The 20,574-nt window shown below is 48.7% G+C and overlaps 1 protein-coding gene across 1 annotated transcript in view; it reads right to left on the bottom strand.

Moving 5' to 3' along the window:
- The window catches only part of LOC146784224 (myoferlin-like), a 3,625,175-nt gene that overhangs the window by 2,836,385 nt on the left and 768,216 nt on the right, over nucleotides 1-20,574 (bottom strand). The gene's annotated exons all lie outside the window — the stretch shown is intronic.

Raw genomic sequence — 20,574 nt, 5'->3', positions numbered from 1 at the left:
CAGAGCCACCGCTTCCACCATTTGCTCAGACTCAGAAACAAAGCCCTCCTTATTGGACTCTCAGCAACAGTTGATGCTGAGCTACGGCCCCACTGTGACTCTGCAAACTTCAGACAAACTGGGTTGATTAACCATGATACTGAGAATCACTGGGAATGTCTAATTCGCACCAATGGAACATTGTACTCAAATAGGAAGCAACCGCTGGATTTAAGATCTCATTGTCCCCAGACCGGCCTACTAACAAACACTGTACCAGGGTGGTCATGGAGAACATGGCGAGAACGAGCGAGAATGCACACACCCCACACATGATAAGTGACTTTTATAGACTTATCTTGAGTTCTGTGATTTAATATTTTTCCTTTTTTCTATAATTTACCATGTTTGCATATAAGTGAATATGGCCTCTTGCCCGTTGGCAATTAGGCCTGGGGTGGGGGTTTGGTTTCTGTTGTGCCACAAAATGACAGTCCATAATTTACTCCCGTGTGCTATGTTGTTATGCAGAATTATCCTTTACACAATACTTAAAATTATGTTGTATAGGGTAATGCATATAAACTGTTACCCTTTTTTCAAAGTTGTAGATGCAAGGAAATAATTATTTACTGTTGACCTGGAATGTGCATGGCTTAGCCGGTTGCGTCAAGGGGCACAAAGTGTACCAATACTTACGTAGACACAAAATTGCCATAGCTTTACTTCAAGAGACCCATTTAACACAGCAAACACTGCAGTCGCTTAGTCAACGATGAAGGGGCACAGCAATTGGCACGACCTACTCTGGCTATGCCAGAGGGTCCCTGATATGGGTGGTTGCCGGCACTCCCGATACAGATAATACGCACGTGCATCGATCCCAACGGCTGCTTTGCGATATTGGAAGGTTCTAGATGGTCGTCCACTTTCCCTGGTTTCCTTGTACGCGCCTAACTCAGGTCAGTCCACATTATTTTTTTGTTGAAATTTCTTTATTGGAAGTTTTACTTTTCATGGTACAGAATTACACATCTTTATTAATACATGATGACAGGTGTATGCAGACTGTTGAATGGTGGCATTGCATCCTGGAACAACCATCCCATCGTATATGTTACATCACATATAAGAAACAGTAACATGGAATGGAGATTACATTGCAGATGAACTATTACGGGCAGTGGTAGGTTGCCTGGTGTCTGCATATGTGGATTTCCACGAGGTGTGGGTTGATATTCAGTCCCCAACTCTATCCCCGTACACCTTATTTGCTATTGTCCATGAGTGTGTCCCCTAATTGGATAAGCCGACTACATGGGGTCGGGAGGAAAAACATAGAACAGTTAATTAAGGAGGGAATTGGAGGGGAAAGGAGGGGTTGGGGAGCTTACGGATTGTATCAGAGTATTTGCTTAGTTTGTGGCTGATTCTGGTTTGCTCGTTACGGAGCCGTGGCGTCAGTGGCAAGGGGGGGGGGGGGGCAGGGGGTTTGCGTCTCCCATTGTGAAATGCGGTAGTATTCCAATGGGGCCTTTGCACGTAGTCGGTCCTTCACATTGCATAGCTGTTACTCGTTGGTGTTAGGGCAATCCACATTCCTTCAGACATTAACCCCAGCACTAGTTATTTGGGGGGTGACTACAACGGTGTACCCGACCTAGTCCTAGATCGCTCCCGACCTACTCTTCCTGGAGCTCAGGCCATTGGGCTTGCACAGAGCATGTCCACCTGGGCCACACAGATGCAGTTGTCTGATGGTTGGCGCGCAAAACATCCCACAGACCGTATATATATTCACACTATTCTACTCTCCATGACCTGTACACGCGCATTGACGCTATTTACTGCACAGAGACGGCATTGGCACATGTAGCCCACGCTGACTATCTAGCTCGCACGATATCGGACCACAGCCTCCTGCAAATTCAATGGTACTGGGGCACGTCTCCCTTTGGAGGCAGTCTGTGATCCATTTCTGAGAGCATCCATATCGCAGTCCATAACCTCATACTTCCAAACTAATGAGGGAACAGCCACACATGCCAGCATTGAATGGGACGCCCTAAAGGTTGTCTGGCGCAGGCAGGCCATACAGGCAGTATACGGTGCCGTATGACACTAACTAGAGAACTCCCTAGACTATAAGCAGTACTCAGCTAGATGCCATGCGGAGAGTGACAAAGCAGGAAAGACACTTGCATGGAGATGAAAAGCAATCTCACACAACTACCCATTACTGCAATATATACCCTGGAAGGTAACTTAGTCAACACGCAGGAGCAAATAAACAACTCCTTCTATAAATACTATACAACACTGTACAAGGCCCCAGAATCAGGCGATACTCAAGAGATGCAACTCTTCTTGGAACAGGCGGCTCTCACGCAGGTAACACAGGCCCAATATACAGAGCTAGAAGCTTCACTCATGGAGGCAGAAATCTCTGACACCATCAAACAGTTAGCCAGAGGTAAAACCCCAGGGAGGGATGGTTGGCCCACGGAATCCTATACTACATTCTCGACCCAGCTGGCTCCCCGGTTTCTCACCATATACAAAGAGTCCTTTGATAGGGGCACATTGCTTCCTTCTCTATGTGAGGCTGTGCTTGTGGTTCTCCCAAAACCTGGTAGGGACCCCCTCCTCATGAGCTAGTACCGTCCGTTATCATTAATTACCTCGGATTATAAAATCCTGGGAAAATTGCTGGCCAACAGGCTACTAGAGGTTGTCCCCTGACTGGTCCACGTGGACCAAAACTGATTTATTCCCAGCCGTAGTACTGGCCTGGTTCTTCGTCGCATATTTAAACTCCTAGAATGGGCCCAAATGGCAGCTAAGCAGTACTGGATAGCCGCCCTCAACAAAGAAACGGCCTTTGATACCCTAGGATGGGATTACTTACTGGCGGTGGTCCCAAGTCCCTACGCTGGGTGAAAATATTATACACCAGCCTACGCGCCCAAGTGAAAACGAGCTGCGTTATTTCACCACCATTGGACATCGAGCAGGGCACCAGGCAAGGCTGTCCACTTTCATCAATCCTATTTGCCCTGGCCACGGAGCCCCTGGCCTGTGCGCTCTGCAGCCACATTATAGACTGGGGCATACGTGTGCACACGCAGTGGCATATAGTGTCCCTTTATGCGGACGATGCATTTATTTACTTACGTAATCAGGGCAAGGCGCCCCAAGGATTAGTTGCTCTACTAGACGCTCATGCACGGCTATCGGGCTTAAAAATCAAGTGGGACAAGTCTGTCTTATTCCCGATGACACCCATCCCAGTTGAACACCGTCAGCGGCAACCTCAAGCTCCACTTGCCAGAGCGTATGACTCATTCAAATACCTAGGAGTCCAGGTCTACCATTCCCCGTCCGATTTGATCAACAGCAACCTGGGTAAGGCACTCAACAGTGCCAGAGCGTCACTTCCGTTTTGGACTACCCTTCCACTCTCTCCCCATGGATTGGATAGCAATATCCAAGATGCTCCTCCTCCCCAGGCTTCTATACTTTTGTACCGTCCTCCCTTATAGACCGCCCCAGAAGCTATTAAAAGATTTAAGGTCATTATTAGGATCTTTGTTATGGGGCAACTCCAGGGCAAGGGTAGCACTCTCGAAGCTCAATCTGCCCATATCGGAGGGAGGCATAGGAGCGCCTAACTACGAACTATAATACGCAGCCGCTCAGCTTCAGTGGCCCATGCGTTGGTTCGCAAAGAAGAACTTAGCAGAACTAGACACCTGGGCTATCTCAACTAGACCTGCTTGAATGGCTATCAGGCTCTAAAACCCCGCTTCAGAGGACTGAGGGCTGCACTCTGCTGCGGGCAGCCCGCAACACCTGGTTGACCTAAGTAATACCCCAATGCCGATCTCCACCGAACGCCCCAGACGAACAAGTTACTTACCTTCGGTAACACTTTTTCTGGTAGATCCAGTATCTGCCTGTGGATTCCTCACCTTATGAATATCCCCTGCGCCAGCATTCCACGGAAACTTTTTCCTAGCTCTCCACGCCGACGAGGTTGTCACAATGCTATGGCTCCGCACGCCGCTCCACATGACGTAACTGGAGCCATAAGAGGGCCACGTCGGTGTGATGAGGTCGGTTCCATCAATTTTTGTCCGTGCCACCGAGGCGAAACGGGCCAACCGACCACATAGACAATGCATACATAGTACACAGTATTCACACAAATACACACAGTGTAAAGTGAAAAAGGAAAGCAAAAGAAATCAAGCATTTCCTATAAGCCTACACAAAGGCAAATAGAGGCAATACATAATGACAATATCAAATAACATATTATTGAATACCTCTTTTAAGGTAAAAAAGGGTGGACAACAGGGAGGCGGGTGGGTCAGTGAGGTATTCACAGTCAGATACTGTATCCACCAGAAAAAGCGTTACCGAAGGTAAGTAACTTGTTCTTCTGATGGATACATTTACCTGTGGATTCCTCACCTTATGAATAGAATCCCACAGCAGTCCCACTCCCGGAGGAGGGTGTCTACCCTTCTATACCAAAAAGTCCTGCAAAAGAGAGCGCGCAAAATGGCCGTCCCTCCTCACTTCGGAATCTATGCAGTAATGCTTCTTGAAAGTGTGAAGGGAGGCCGAAGTTGCGGCCTTACAGATGTCTAGCACAGGAACACCTCTGGACAAGGCAGAAGTAGATGATTTAGCCCTGGTGGAATGAACTCCAATGCCTTCAGGAGGCTCCTTACCAGCCAAAGCGTAGCAGATCTTGATGCACAAGATGACCCACCTGGATAGAGTGCGCTTGTGCATCGCCTTGCCCTTCATGCGTCCAACGTAGCCCACAAAGAGCTGATCGTCCTGTCGCAAGTCTTTTGTTCTATCCAAATAGAAACTAACCGCCCTTTTAGGATCCAGGCAGTGAAGCCGCTCCTCCTCCTTGGAACTGTGAGGGGGAGGATAGAAAGTAGGGAGGGTAATGGACTGCCCCAGATGGAAGGGAGTTACCATCTTAGGCAGAGAAGCAGCCCTGTTCCTGAGAACCATCCTTTCAGCATGAATGGTAAGAAACGGAATCTTAGAACTCAAAGCCTGAAGGTCACTCACATTCCTAGCTGAGGTGATAGCAACAAGGAAGACAGTTTTGAATGACAGCAGTCTCAAAGGACAACTATGCATAGGTTCGAATGGGGAACCCATTAAAAAAGTTAAAACTAGATTTAAATCCCACTGGGGCATAATGGGAGTAGGCGGAAACATATTAGTAAGGCCCTTAATAAATCTCAAAACAACCGGAGATTTGAAAAGAGACGGCTGATCAGGCAAACAAAGAAATGCCGATAACGCCGACAAATAATCTTTAACAGTAGCCACAGCACAACCCTGCTGGGCCAAATGCAGCGAAAAACAGAGAACATCAGAAAGATGAGCCATTAAGGGATCAACAGATCTCTTTCCACACCATTTAACAAATTGTGACCACCTGTCGGAGTAAATGGACTTAGTGGAGTGTCGCCAGGCCGATAAGATGACATCCACCACGTCAGGAGGGAGAGTTAAGGAACTCAGGTTGCCCCCTTCAATCTGCAGGCATGAAGGTGCAGGCTCTGGAGGTAGGGGTGAAGAACCTGCCCCTGCGACTGCGAGAGGAGGTCTGCCCTGAGAGGGAGACAGAGCGGAGGTTGCGATGAGAGGTGAAGTAGATCTGTGTACACACCCTTCTTGGCCAATCCGGTGCAATTAATATGACTTGGGCCTGTTCTTGGCGAATCTTCCTCAGAACCCGAGGAATCAAGGGTATGGGAGGAAACGCGTAGAAGAGTTGCGAGCTCCAACTCAACTGAAACGCATCCCCCAACGCCCCCTGCATCGGAAACTGGAGACTGCAGACTGACGGGATATGCGCTTTCTCAAGAGTGGCAAACGGGTTCACCCGAGGAGTCCCCCACGTCTGGAAGATGTGTCGAACTACCTCCGGATGAAGCCTCCACCCGTGGTCAGCAGAGAACTGCAGACTCACACTGTCCGCACGCATGTTCAACACCCCGGCCAGATGATTCGCCATCAAGCAAATCTGAGCCCAGGACCAAAGTCGCAAAGCCTCTCTGCAGAGACGGTACGACCCTACTCCTCCCTGCTTGTTGACATACCACATCGCGGCAGTGTTGTCCGTCAGGACTTGAACCGACAGACCACGAAGGGAAGGGAGAACGGCCTTGAGCGCCAAATGTATCGCCCACAATTCCAGGCGATTGATATGAGACAATCCTTCCTCTGGAGACCATAGACCCTTGATCTCCAGATCCACCAGATGAGCACCCCACCCTAGGGTAGAGGCATCCGTTATCACTGTGGCCACCGATGGAGGAAGATCAAAGGGCTTTCCTTGAGACAGATTGCCCTCCACACTCCACCAAGACAGATCCGCTGCAGCTTCTCTGGAGATCCTGACAGACTCCCTGAGATCTCCGTTGTGCTAATACCACTGCCTGCGGAGGCACCATTGGAGCGCCCTCATGTGCCAACGTGCATGGTTGACCAACAGAATGCAGGAGGTGAACAGACGGAGCAGGCGTAGGACCTTCAGAACTGGAACAACCGCTCCATTGTGGAACAAAGGGATCATTTCCTGAATGTCGAGAATCCTTTGCGGAGGAGGAAAAGCTCAACACACAGTGGTTTCCAATACTGCCCCTATAAACAGATTGCACTGAGAGGGCACCAGGTGGGACTTGGGCACATTTATTGAAAAACCCAATCTGAACAACAGCTGAGTTGTTATCTGCATATGACGACGCACCATCTCTGGCGACTCTGCCTTCAGAGGCCAGTCGTCCAGGTAGGGGAAAACCGGGATCCCCGACCTCCTGAGATGGGCAGCAACCACCGCCATCACCTTGATGAAGACTCGAGGTGCAGTAGTAAGACCAAACGGAAGGACCGCAAACTGGTAATGTTGCGATCCCACCATAAACCGGAGATACTTCCTGTGCGTCTTCAGGACTGGGATGTGAAAATACGCATCCTGCAAGTCGATGGACACCATCCAGTCCTCTTGTTGCAGTGCATGAAGAACCTGCGCTAGGGGGAGCATCTTGAACCTCTCCTGCTTGAGAAACAGATTCAAGATTCTGAGATCCAGGATGGGTCGTAACCTGCCATTCTTCTTGGGAATCAGGAAATACCGGGAGTAGCATCCCTGACACCCTTTCCTGCTCTGGAACCACCTCTATCGCACCTTTTTGTAAAAAGACAAGCACCTCCTTCTGAAGAAGTGAATGATCCTCCGTGCAAAACCCTTGGCAACGAGGGTAAGGAGGAGGGAATTCCCTGAAGGGAAGGGCGTACCCATTTTCTACCAGATCTAGAACTCAAAGGCCCGAAGTGATCGATTTCCAATCTTGTAGAAAATGGGTAAGCCGACTCCCACAGGACCTACATGATCCAGGATGGCGGATCTAGGGCTGCTTTCCTGCATTACCAGAGGAAGAAGTCTGAAACCCGGCTCCACGAAGGTGCCGGTAAAAATTTGTATTCCCACTCCAGTACGTGCAACAGTAGGGAAAGTGCTGGATAGCAGAGGAGTAAAAATTACTATTCCCACTCCAGTGAGTGCAACAGCAGGGAAAGTGTTGGATAGCAGAGGGGTAAAAATGACTATTCCCACTCCAGCGAGTGCAACAGCAGGGAAAGTGTTGGATAGCGGAGGGGTAAACACCACAACACACCTAAAATTAATTAAACAATTACCATACTTAATTACCATAATTAATTATTAATTGATTAAATTAATTAACTAATTATCAAACAATTATTAATACATTAATTTACACGTTTTACTCTATAACATCACAGTTATACAAATATGAATAAATATAAATTATTCAATACATTTCATATAATTAAATTACTTCCCACCTACTTTACCCTATAACAACCCGCTACGGAACTAAAAACGCAAAATTCAATTTAATTTTTTTTTATTTACTACTAACATTTTGACAAATATAACAAAAGTACAACCAATTCCCATACAAAAAAACAAACAGCACACACATATAAAATATATTCTAAAATACATAACATTAATAAAAAAACTAGATATTTTTTAACAACTATGGGGTCTATTAGTATGGCGGGCGAAGGCACCACCGTGTTGCCGGCGGTGGCGGAAAATGCTTTATTCTGCAGCGGTCTTCACGCCCACCTTATTAGTATGGCCAAACATAGCCCATTTCCCGACCACCACGGTGCGACGCGAACCGCCATCAAAGTTCGCCCGCCACCGTGGCGGTGGGAGCCAATGGAGACTCACCGCCGTGCAGAATGACGTCCCGACTGCCGTACAAATCGGGATGCCCCAAACAGCCAGTCGCACAGCAGCGGAGAAACCGCCCAACCAGAGACGGTGGAAGCACCACAGTGGAGCGCGAAACCAGAGTCCCGGTCCCTTCCACCCGGTCCCGACCGCAATGGATCCAGCTCTACACGTCTTCCCGGTGCTGTACCTAATACATTACCAGCAAGTCATGGACCGCCGCGGACGCCGCCGCAGGTACGCAACAACACAACTCCGCACACAACCACAACACACAACTCATGGGCCGATATAGGGTTCCTGTCCTCACCAGACACCCTGGTAGGGACAGGATCACATCCACAAGTGTACCCACACATGTCCTACCTGTCACCAAATCACCCCTCCGCATTCAGGTCACCCATCTACCACGATCATGAAGTAATGTCCCGGTCACGTCACCGGAGCGGTGAAGACGCGGAAAACATGCGCACAATGCAGAAGGCAGGGCCAGCACCAGGCATTGGCAGTGCACAATGACCACAGGGCCACACCTTCACCCTCCACACACTATGCCCCCCCCTGAAAGGACATGCCATGTGCCCCTCCTGTGCTCCACCATGCACAACAACAAGCCAGGTGATCCCACACCCTGCACCACACATCAAACAACTAAGGAGACAGCCACAGCAGGAGTGGCTGCAGAAGAACACACAGCACAGAAGAACAGGGCCATGGCAACCCATACACCACAGCAACACCACACACAAGGCAAGAAAACTGAGTCCAAGCAGAAAATGAACACACACACAGATAATGAACAATCACTCCACTGGACACACAGCCTGCCAAGTCACACAGACATACCCCACACTGACACACAGCCACATACACAGACCACATGCCAGCAGCAATGGAGAACATATAGGAAAGCTAAAGTGAGGTGCCCACAAATGGAAAGCCAAGGTGATAACTACCAAGCATGTGTACATCACATGCAAGACAAGGAACATATAACAACACCCTCAGCCCATCAAATCACACATGGCTGGCACAGTGACTGAAGTCAAACCACAGTCACCTCAGTGCAACAACTCAGGGAGACAGCAAGGCAACCCATGTATAGGCACAGGGATGAAAGGAAGGCCCTGAAGTCAAACAGTGAACAGCAACACATATGTATCCAACTACTTGACAGGAGTATGTCATCAGCACAACACACTGGGCCCATTGACACACACCATGACTGTCAAACACAAGTAGGAATCTTCACACATCCCCTCCATCACACTTGCAGCACACAACACCAGGGTGTCAATAATGTCCAGTCAATACACAGACAAACAATCACACTCCCTGGGGGCATCCACAAACATCACATACACACAGGGATGCCAGAACAAATGTCTGCACAAAAACCACAGCCAAACACATAACTCAATTAAAACACACACAGAAGCACAACAAGACCAGACATGACCTGTGCAGCCAAGCTGTGGAAAGGCAATGGGGGCACAGACAGAACAGGAGTGCACAACCTCATCAGTCAGGAACAATGCACAGACAACATACCACAACACAGACAAGAAGTGCACCATCACAAAACAATCATGGACACAAACTGGGACCAATGGTCCTACAATGACACACAGACAGGCATACCACACCACCCATCAAGTCAACATGATGTCACAGTGTACCACATGCCTGCACATGCCCAAGAATGAGAAGAGACCGCTCAAATATGAGAGGACGCACCTAACACAAGCACAGGAACTATAATAGACCTACGTTCATGTGAGACACACAAGTAAGGCACACCACACTGGCAACACACATCTGAATGAAACGCACCACACCATCAAAACCCACACACTGACATGCAAATAGAACACCACACACAGAGCATCTGTCAGCTGCAAGAGACAACACAGCCCAAACACTGCACACAGCCACATCAAACACACAACAGATGCACATGCCAATAAATCACATTGCAAACACAGCACAACATCAAGGGATGTACACCTGGCAAGGACACGGCAACATACACCCACAGCACTGCATGCACACCAAGCAGTGTGTGCACACCAAACATACCAGTCCCACACAGATATGAGTGACACACCATGAACACCCACGACAACAATCAAAACAGCGCACTGACAACATCACACTCAGGAAGGGAAGCAGTACCTCAGCAAACACACATACACCTAACCCAACACCCATGGATGCACAAGTCTGGGACACCAAAGTGGAAACAACCTGACCAGAGCACTGTGCAGCACAAGCAGTTTAACGGCATATGAGCAACCATGACTGCTAAACAGTACAGGAAAAAAACATATAACCAATTGGGAAAATGTCCTAAGTGGCACATTGCTCCTGTGCAAAGATCTGCACCACAAAGCACAGCGTCACAAATGAAGTGATTGGGAGGCGCACACACAGGCAACCCAAGGGAACAGCTGACATGAAAGTGAAGTGGTGTGTACATCAGTAGTGGACATGGCAGGAGTGTACCATACACAAATAGATGGAGTGCATACTCACAATGGGTAGGCATCTGAAGCACAGATAGAGGATGGTATGACACCACACACCACAAGCCATAGTGGAGGCAATAAAGCCCCATGTGACTACAATGCATGAGAAAACACATCCACAATGTCAGTGTAGCTGAGCAGGTATGCACAGTGAACTCAAACAGCATCAAAACACATGGACGAGCAACAAAACACAACACTGACTTGCCAGTCACATACTCTGTATACTCACAATTGCCAAAAACAACAAGTAGGAGTCAGCCAGAACTGCAAGGACACACCAATACACTGCACAGTGCACAACATACAACACACACATGTGCACACAATCACAATCACAGGGCTGAACAATCACACAAACAGGCACTCTACTCCTGGGTGACACGTGTGTAGTTGACATTGCAGGGACACACACACATCTACACTCCCAACAAATTCACCCCTTCACACTGCACACTTCTTGACCACCCAAGTGCACACATTGAAAGTAACCTATGCGACTAGGATGACTGACCATCACAAGATGACTATACACCTACACTGCTGGGCACACATAAAGTAAGATCACACAGACATGATGACCCTGGCCAGCCTGCCTGCAATCCTGTGGATAGAATCCGACTCTGTGCTGGCAGTGCCTCAAAACCTGACATGTGTACAATATAGCTAACATGAGCAAAGAATGATGACAACAGTATTTCATCTAAAACCACCATCATTGCACCCACAAGTATCAGAATCGGGAAGAACTGAAGTCTCTGCCCCCCTGTAAAAACTAGAAAAAGTGAGACAAGCCATTGGCAATGTTGAAGTGGCATACAGAGCATGTGGCACAGTAAACCATACACACACAGAAAAAACGTTAATCAGTAAGGACACTGACAAAACAGACAACAGGAGCAGCTGTCTTTATTCACATATTGCACAGATAGGCACCAATATTAGACAAGAGCAAGGCCAGTGGCCATCACAAAGTGCAGAGTAGTTACATGAGAAGCTGCACAGGCAAGTGGCAAACAACAGTGAACAGCAAGGCCAGTGACCAGCACAAAGTGCAGAGTGAGTCCATGAGAAGCTGCACAGGGAATGTGTGCGACTGTACCCTGCCATGGTCAGCAACACAGTCATTGGGGTAACAGTGGGCAGTACAGGCACCGCTGTGGGAGAGACAGGTGTATGAGGGTGACTACCACTCAGACTTGGCTGTGAGTCAGACTAGGAGATGGCTGTGTGTCGGGGACAGTTGGAGGACTTGACCGGGGAGAGAGAGGCCCAGCTGAGGTAGAGGCATCAGTGGCTTGGAAAGTTGGAGGGCTGCTTGGACCAGGTGTTGTAGTGGCACGTGGAGGTGGAGTCATGCTGCTGTGAGACACGGTGTGAGTGGGAGATTGCGGAGGGGTGCCTTTCTACTTCTTGGGGATTCTAAATGGCTTCCCTGTCTTGGGTTTAATGGAAAGTGGTGTGCACACAACAGGCACACAGCACCGAAGCTGCATCAGGTGCAGACGGGAGCCCTCCCTCTGGGGACGTGCTGGATCCAGCGGTAAGCTTGGCCCAGCCTTGCCTATGCCCCTCCATCCCCTGTTTACCAGGTGTTCCCCCTACAGTGCCCTCCTTTCCCTGCTTCACTGGGCTTTGGATGGGAGTCGAGGTTGTGGGTGAATCTGCCTTGGAGCTCTTCTTATGTGTACTCTTAACAGACACCACCTTCTCAGTAGGCATGTAAACTGTCTGCTTGGGACAGGAGAGTCCTTGGCTAGGGATGCCTCTGAGGTATGTGACCCTGAGGTCTGCTTCTTGGCTTTGTGGCCCTTGGTGTCGCCTGACGAGCTTTTGTCTCTGCGCTCTGGGGTGGCTTTAGTTTTCTGTGGGGATGGTATCTGCACCCTGGACCGCTTGGGCTGCTGCTGCTGTGTGCTGCGTGTGCTGTATCTTAACCTTGAGGTCTGTTGTGCGTGGTCCCTATCGTCAGATGTGGCCACTGGCAGGGGGTTGGACAAAGGGACTGGAGCTGGACTCCGAGACTGTGCCAGTTGTAGGGCTGCCATCACTGCGGAGGACAAAGACTGGACAGTCTGGTGTAGCCCAACCACGTCTGAATGTATGCCCTCCATGAAAGCAAACACCTGTGCCAACTTTTTGTCAGGGTTTATGAAGGCTTTGAGGAGAGCTGTCTGGCCCACACACAGCTGGCGCAGAAGGTCCACAGACTCAGCACTGATGGCAGCAGGGGGGGCAGGGGCAGTGGTGCCTGGGCTGAAGGACACTCTTCCTTTCTTACTGGTGCGAACACAGGCAGCACTAGTGGAAGTAGCTGGGAGGGTGGGCACTGTACGCTGTGTGGTGGAGGAGGAGGCAGAGTTCCCGTTCCCTGTGCCTGCCAACATGGATACGTCACCGCTGGTGTCAGATGACGTTGAGCTTTGCGTCTCTGTCTGTTATTCCTCCAGCAGACTTCTGTCCCCCTCCGAGGCGCTGGTCACATCTTTGTCACTGTGCTTGTGTGCAGCTGTTGTGCTTGATGCCTCACCACTGGTCTCCGTCCCCTGTCCTTCCGTTCCAACGGGAGATGCTGCATGAGAGAGAGATGTAGGGTCAGTTCATTGGCATCAACTGAACAAACATGTGCAAGCAAAGCATCACTGAAGATTATGAAATCTACATGTTGCACACCACCCTGTGCAATATCATTGTGCGACCTCAATTTTCAACTCGAACAGTGCGTGTCAACAAGCAAACCAGGCATAAGTGAGCCATATGATGACCACACAGCACAATATCCTGCCGGTGGCTCCGTTCAACCAGACACACAAATAGCTCTGAGCACACCTAGGGCCCTGATGGGGGCAAGGATGAACCCCGCAACATGTTGCCACTGTCAGATCTGGATGGACCAGAAGGTGACAACACAGATACAGACTTCAACATAACATTCCCCAATGGCCATGAGCTCATGCCATCCACCATGTTGTACTTTGGGGCACAACTACTGTTGCACATTGGCGTTGGATGTCTAAGCCTCACAAATCTGAGGTCAGGCAATGCACGCATTGATGAAAGCACACTCAGATTAGGCACAACGCCTTTCCCTTCCATGTGATTTACCAGACTACCCCAATGCAGACGATACCTGAAGCCAATGACTCAGAATGCTATGTAAATGCCCAGTACTCAAATTACATTAGGAAGTACAGGTAGGGCAAATGCATGACAGCTGCACCTAGCACATAGGCCACTTACAAGCCACTGTATCACACTACCAACATCATATAGCCCAGCTGTGGCCCAGGCTGTGTACACATACAGCCACTCACAGCCAAAGTCACCCTTCCCAGAATACTCACACCTAGATTGCTGCGGATGCTCCTTCAAACGTGCATCAAGCTCAGGCTGTGTCACGGCCAGGAAGCGGGCCATTAGTGGTGTCATGCTGCGCCGCGCCAACCTGCCAGTCCGTGGGATCAGCCCCAGTGTCATCTCAGCCTCATTCTTGCTCAGCCGGCAGATGTCATGCCACCTCTTGTGACAGTGGGTGCGCCGTCGGTTTGAGACACCCAGAGGACGCACCTTGCATGTAATGGCCCTCCACACGGCCTTACGCTGGTGTATCTGCACATTTACATTTGCACATTTACATTTACATTTACTTTGAGCTGCAGGCATGGGAGCCAAGAGGGGTAAAAAATCAGTGACACAGTGTTATGTACCAATATCTCTCAGTACAGTAGCATGATACTGACTCATCCAAAATCCACAGATATGTCTAACAGAGACAAGAATGCATCTCACATGGTACTTCAGCAATTGGAGAACCACATGTGAATGCATGCAGGTGTGAGGGTGGACACAGTACCTGCCCATCTCATACACATGCAGGATGCCAGCATATAAAGCCATGTGTAGTCTGCCCACATCTACTGTTCATTTTTAGGAAAAGCAAGACATAGATTACATATCAACATATGTTTGGGGGTAGACTCACTGTGTCCAACACTGCGCAGCCCTCAATATCATATCCCTGTGAATTATGGTCCCTAGGAAAATAGGGATAGACAAACAACAATGAATACAGTCCCAATCAGTGCTGTATTGGTTAAACTTGTCCAGCCGGACAAAGGTTCAATATTTAATTTATCAACAATTCTTTAAGATATATACAAACGAAGATACTGAAAGTGGGACACAAGCCTGCATCCTACTACAGAAACATACAGTTTGGGGAACATTTAAGGGAGGCTCAGGCAACGCTCACGGTTTGTTTTCAAGAGAAAAATCATTAATTAGGTAAACAAATCGCAAGGAACGCCTCTACATAGTAAATGGTAACATCACAGTTAATGTATGAGACGTTTTAGGGTGTCGACGGTGTTTCGATCCAAGTGAGCAATGCGTGGATCATCTTCAAGACATTTAATAAGCATGCCTGTTTATAAGTGCCTTAGATTACTATATTAATTCACATTCGTTGGGAGAAAGAGGAGGGAGAAAACATAAAAAAGGAAAGAATTAGGAGGATGTATGTTAAGTTCACGCAACCTCATAAATTGTCTACAATTGCATGTTGGAATTATTCCAACATGCAATTGTAGACAATTTAATTTCCCACCAAGTCACTGCGTCGTTTCCAAATTATTCTCTTCACCGAGTCACTGCTTCGTAATTCTTATGCTGAATACCTTGTCACTGCGCCAATTTTATTCCCTCTGTGCCAATTGAATCTCACTATGCTATATAATGCGATTTGCAATTCTCCTATGGTGCAACTGTATTCTGACTAGCTCGCCAATTTTATGAGGTTGCGTGAACTTAACATACGTCCTCCTAATTCTTTCCTTTTTTATGTTTCCTCCCTCCTTTTTCTCCCAACGAATGTGAATTAATATAGTAATCTAAGGCACTTATAAACAGGCATGCTTTATTTAATGTCCTGAAGATGATCCACGCATTGCTCACTTGGATTGAAACGCCGTTGACACCCTAAAACATCTCATACATTAACTGTGATGTTAGCATTTACTATGTAGAGGCGTTCCTTGCGATTTGTTGACCTAATTAATGATGTTTCTCTTGAAAACAAACCGTGAGCGTTGCCTGAGCCTCCCTTAAATGTTCCCCAAACTGTATGTTTCTATGTTTCTGTAGTAGGATGCAGGCTTGTGTCCAACTTTCAGTTTCTTCGTTTGTATATATTTTTAAGCATTGTTGATAAATTTAATATTGAACCTCTGTCCGGCTGGACAAGTTTAACCAATACAGCACTGATTGGGTCTGTATTCATTGTTGTTTGTCTATCCCTATTTTCCTAGGGACCACTGTTTTGTAAAATAATTGATTCCCGAGGTCCCTGGCAGACTTTACTTGGGTCCCCTTGTTGTTTAAAAAGATTGCCCTGTGAATGGCTCACTGTGTCATGGATGGACATGATCTCACAAACCCACACCCTTCTCACAAGCCCTGTCGTGTGCAATCTACATGGCTGAGATGGCTCATTGATGGAGAGAACGGAAAAAAAGACACATGTAACACTCTGTACATTCAGTGATGTGTCCTTGTCAGATTGGGCGGTGACTGTGCAGGCTAGGTTGGCTCACACTGAGAAGGACAACAGGGACCCACACAGCCATTCACATAAGCAATCACTGTCCTGACTCCTGCATTACCAACTTGCTGCGTCACTATATGGCTGAAAAGACAATACATGTCCCTCAAATCTTGATGTGCAGGCAGGGAAACGTGTGAAATAGGCTACACACCCCTTGCCCCTGGAGGATGCATGCTAGGCAGTGCATGACAAAACCCCACACTCTCAGGCACATACTGCAGCAACTTCATGTGTGCCCCCTGCACTCTCACTCACACTGTTGAAGATTTACCACGACATTTGGGGCACCATATAGCCTTGGATACTGTGTGAGCACCTCAAAAGGGACTGGCCCGGATCTTCTCAGTCTTCACCATCACTGTGGGCAGGTGACAGCAGCAGCAACAGGTGAGGGGTCTCAGGCAGGATGCTCTGGAAGCTGTGGACATGTGAGGATATCTCCCACAGATATATAGCCCCCTGGGGCAGTTTCAGTGGTTCCAAGCAGATGTAATTGGTGTTCCAGGTCAGCCTTTTTCAAATGCATCCAATGACCGGCTCCTCGGTGGCGGAGCACGCCTACCGCGATTTTCAAAATTGCATTAGGCTACCGCGATTGCAGTTCCCATTGGCTGTAAGGGCATTGTCCATGGCGGTGACACACCACAGGGGCCAGGCGGGAGCTACCACGGTGGTGCATCTTTCAATTGCATCCAATGAACGGCCCTCGGTGGCTGAGCACGTCTACCACGATTTTCAAAATTGCATTAGGCTACCGCAATTGCGGTTCCCATTGGCTGTAAGGGCATGGTCCATGGCGGTGAAACACCGCAGGGGCCTGGTGGAAGCTACTGCGATTTGGGTGCCATACATTGATGTGTGTGACCGTGATTTGGGTGGCAGAGCATGCCAACCGCCATTTGAGCATGTGTAATGCCTATCACTACCGCGATTGTGTCTTGGACATTGGCAGTGACACACCGCAGCTGCCAGGTGGTAGCTACCAAGTGTTGGGTGCCAAACATTGATATGTGTGACCGTGATTTGGGTGGCGGAGCATGCCAACCACCATTTGAGCATGTGTATATGCCTATCACTACCGTGATTGTGTCTTGGGCATTGGCAGTGACACACCGCAGCTGCCAGGCGATAGCAACTGCAATTTGGGTGCCATACATTGATATGTGTGACCATGATTTGGGTGGTGGAGCATGGCAATCGCCATTCAAGCATGTGTATATGCCTATCACTACCGCGATTGTGTCTTGGGCATTGACGGTGATACACCGCTGCTGCCAGGCAATAGCTACCGCGAATTGGGTGCCATACATTGATATGTGTGTCCGTGATTTGGGTAGCGGAGCATGCCAACCGCCATTTGAGCATGTGTATATGCCTATCACTACCGTGATTGTGTCTTGGGCATTGGCGGTGACACACCGCTGCTGCCAGGTGGTAGCTACCGCGATTTGGGTGCCATACATTGATATGTGTGACCGTCATTTGGGTGGCAGAGCACTTTGACAGCACCTATGGACACATCATGCTGTGTCAATGGCCAATGGGCAGTCATCAACAGTTCGCAGTGGCCACATGATTAATGGCACATCATTGTGCACACAATGCCAATGTCACATTTAACCCACTGCTGACTACACATGCCATGTTTGTGTATGTGATTTTGTACATTGGCATGTACTCCCTCACATGTCACTTGTGAGATTGATGGGCATGTACACAGAACAGTGTTATTATGGACTCTCCAATGCGTACCCATGTCAATGTGTGAAAGTGCTGTGAAACTCACAGTGATGTATGTCTTAATGAACAACGTGCATATTTGACGGTCTTCTTTTCTTGGATCATGCACATACGTGTTGTTTACGCTCAGCCTGTGGTCATTGTGTTGTTGATGTGTGCCATGTTCAACTTACGCCTTATGGTGTGACAGATACAGCAGCTAGGTATGAGACCGTAGTGTTGCAGTTTTACACATATGCTGCATGAAATACTCTCAGGCGTGCTCATGCTAGATGTGGCCATATCCCTATGTGCATTCCCATGGTCAGATGTTGTTTCGGAGGTACTAGTTGTGTGAAAGGGGACAAATGTACGAGTAGTATAGCTGAAGGTGTCCCTACATGTGAGCTGCTCTGTAACTCAATTGTGATGACAGTCATTGTTGCCTTTGTGTCAGTCAAAATGTAAGATGTTGTGCACATCTCATGGTGTATTGCATTGACATGTGTCCACTTTCATCTCAACTAGGAGGAGACCAAATCTGTATCGTCCCTTCACAGTGCTGGCAGACATGGAGAAGGAGGAGATCATCCGGAAATTCCGTCTGGATAGAGCCACCCTACAGAACCTATGTGCAATGTTGGAGCCCCACCTGCAGCCTTGCAGCACATATCCAACAGCTTTCACACCAACGTCTAAGGTGATGGCGGCCCTGCATTTTTTTGCCACTGGATCATTCCAGAACACGGTGGCCAGCGCAGGTGGGATGTCGCAACCTATGTTCAGCATGGTGCTGCGTGATGCCCTGTCCGCTATGGTGATCTACAAGGACAGATATATCCATTTCCCCAGGGGGCCTGAATTGGCGGCTGTGAAAGGAGATTTGTATGCTCTTGGACACATCCCCCATGTTGTTGGTGTTATTGATTGCACCCATGTTGGGCTTGTTCCACCACAGGCACGTGAGCACATCTATAGGAATCGTAAACACTTCCACTGCAGAAATGTGCAAGTGGTGTGCCAGGCGGATATGATCATCTCTCACGTGTGCCAAATTTCCAGGCTCAGCCCATGACTCATACATCATGCGTAACACCATTGTACCACAGCTGATGGCTAATCTGCTTCCTGAGCGTGCACGGATTGTGGGTGAGTATGCTGAGTCAATTAGCGTGCTGTGTGTGTGACATGCTGTCCTCTGCCACAGTTGTATTACAAACTAGGTCTGTGTATCTCACACCTAGGTGACTCTGCGTATCCCAACCGTCCTTCCGTCCTTGGTTGCTGAGTCCACTGCGGAATCCCCGGACACCAGCTGACGTCTGCTACAATGATGCCCATGGGAGGACTCGTTGTGTGGTGGAGCGTACTTTTGGTCTCCTCAAGCCACGGTTTCGCTGCCTGGACAAGACCGGAGGTGCCCTGATGTACTCATCCAAAAAAGTGTGTCAGATCGTTGTTGCATGCTGCATGCTCCACAACCTGGCCTTGCGCAATTGAGATCTGGACGGTGAGCAGCCGAGGCCCCTGCCTGCAAACCACCCCATGTCCAGTGACGAGGATAGTGGAGAGGAGGAAAGTGTCGACCTGCGACAACAGCTCATCAACCACTACTTCATTTGAAGGTGAGTGGCAATGTACAACAGGGCCATTGTCTGCTGATGTTGTTGTTGAAAAGGTCGATGTGAGCTTTGTGACTGCAGCATGTTGTTGTCTCAGTTCTGGCTGCCAATGTTTAGGGAACAGGGTAGTTATGCACAGCTACAGGATGTCTATGTCGGTACTGTTACTAATTGTAATGTGTGCAGATTGGAGTACCTTGATGACAAGTGTTGTGTGATGGCTGTGATGCCACCGCCTGACTAGTGACTATTGTTCTGTTGTGTTTTCCTAGGTCCCTTCAGCCTCTCCTTGCATAGGGACAATCCATGCTCCTCTGACATTGTAATCATGGTGTACATTGCACATACTGTGATAAACATGGAGCAGACACAACGACATTGGTGTGTAAGGAGTGTTTATTTACAATGGGAATATGTGACAGGGCAGTAAATATTTACAGCCTTGTGAAGGGTGGAGCAATGAGTTGTCAGTGATGGTAGATGAGACAATTGATTCTTCACCACATTGATGTGGTGACCCAGTCCAACAGACGGATACCATTGACATGGCTGAGTGGGGAAGGACAGTTGACAAAGTCAATGGCAGGGTGAAGAGGTTTGGCATCATGGCTGACTCCTTGGATGGCGTTTGGCAGGGCTTTGCCACGGGTTACTCCCAAGGATTTCTTCGGACGGCCCCTTGGTTTTTTGGCTGGGGGGGGCCACAGCTGCTGGGCCATTGGGGTCTGAGGAGTCAGCCCTCTCCGTGTCCGCAGGGGAGGAGGGGGAACTGGCATCCTACGTGACAACAGAGGGAGGTGGAGGTGTTATCTGTGC

The sequence above is a fragment of the Triturus cristatus genome, chromosome 11 (assembly GCF_964204655.1).
Source record: "Triturus cristatus chromosome 11, aTriCri1.1, whole genome shotgun sequence".
NCBI classification, from domain to species: Eukaryota; Metazoa; Chordata; class Amphibia; order Caudata; family Salamandridae; genus Triturus; species Triturus cristatus.
The sequence above is the reverse complement of the archived record's forward strand: the minus strand, read 5'-3'. Positions and strand labels throughout refer to the sequence as shown.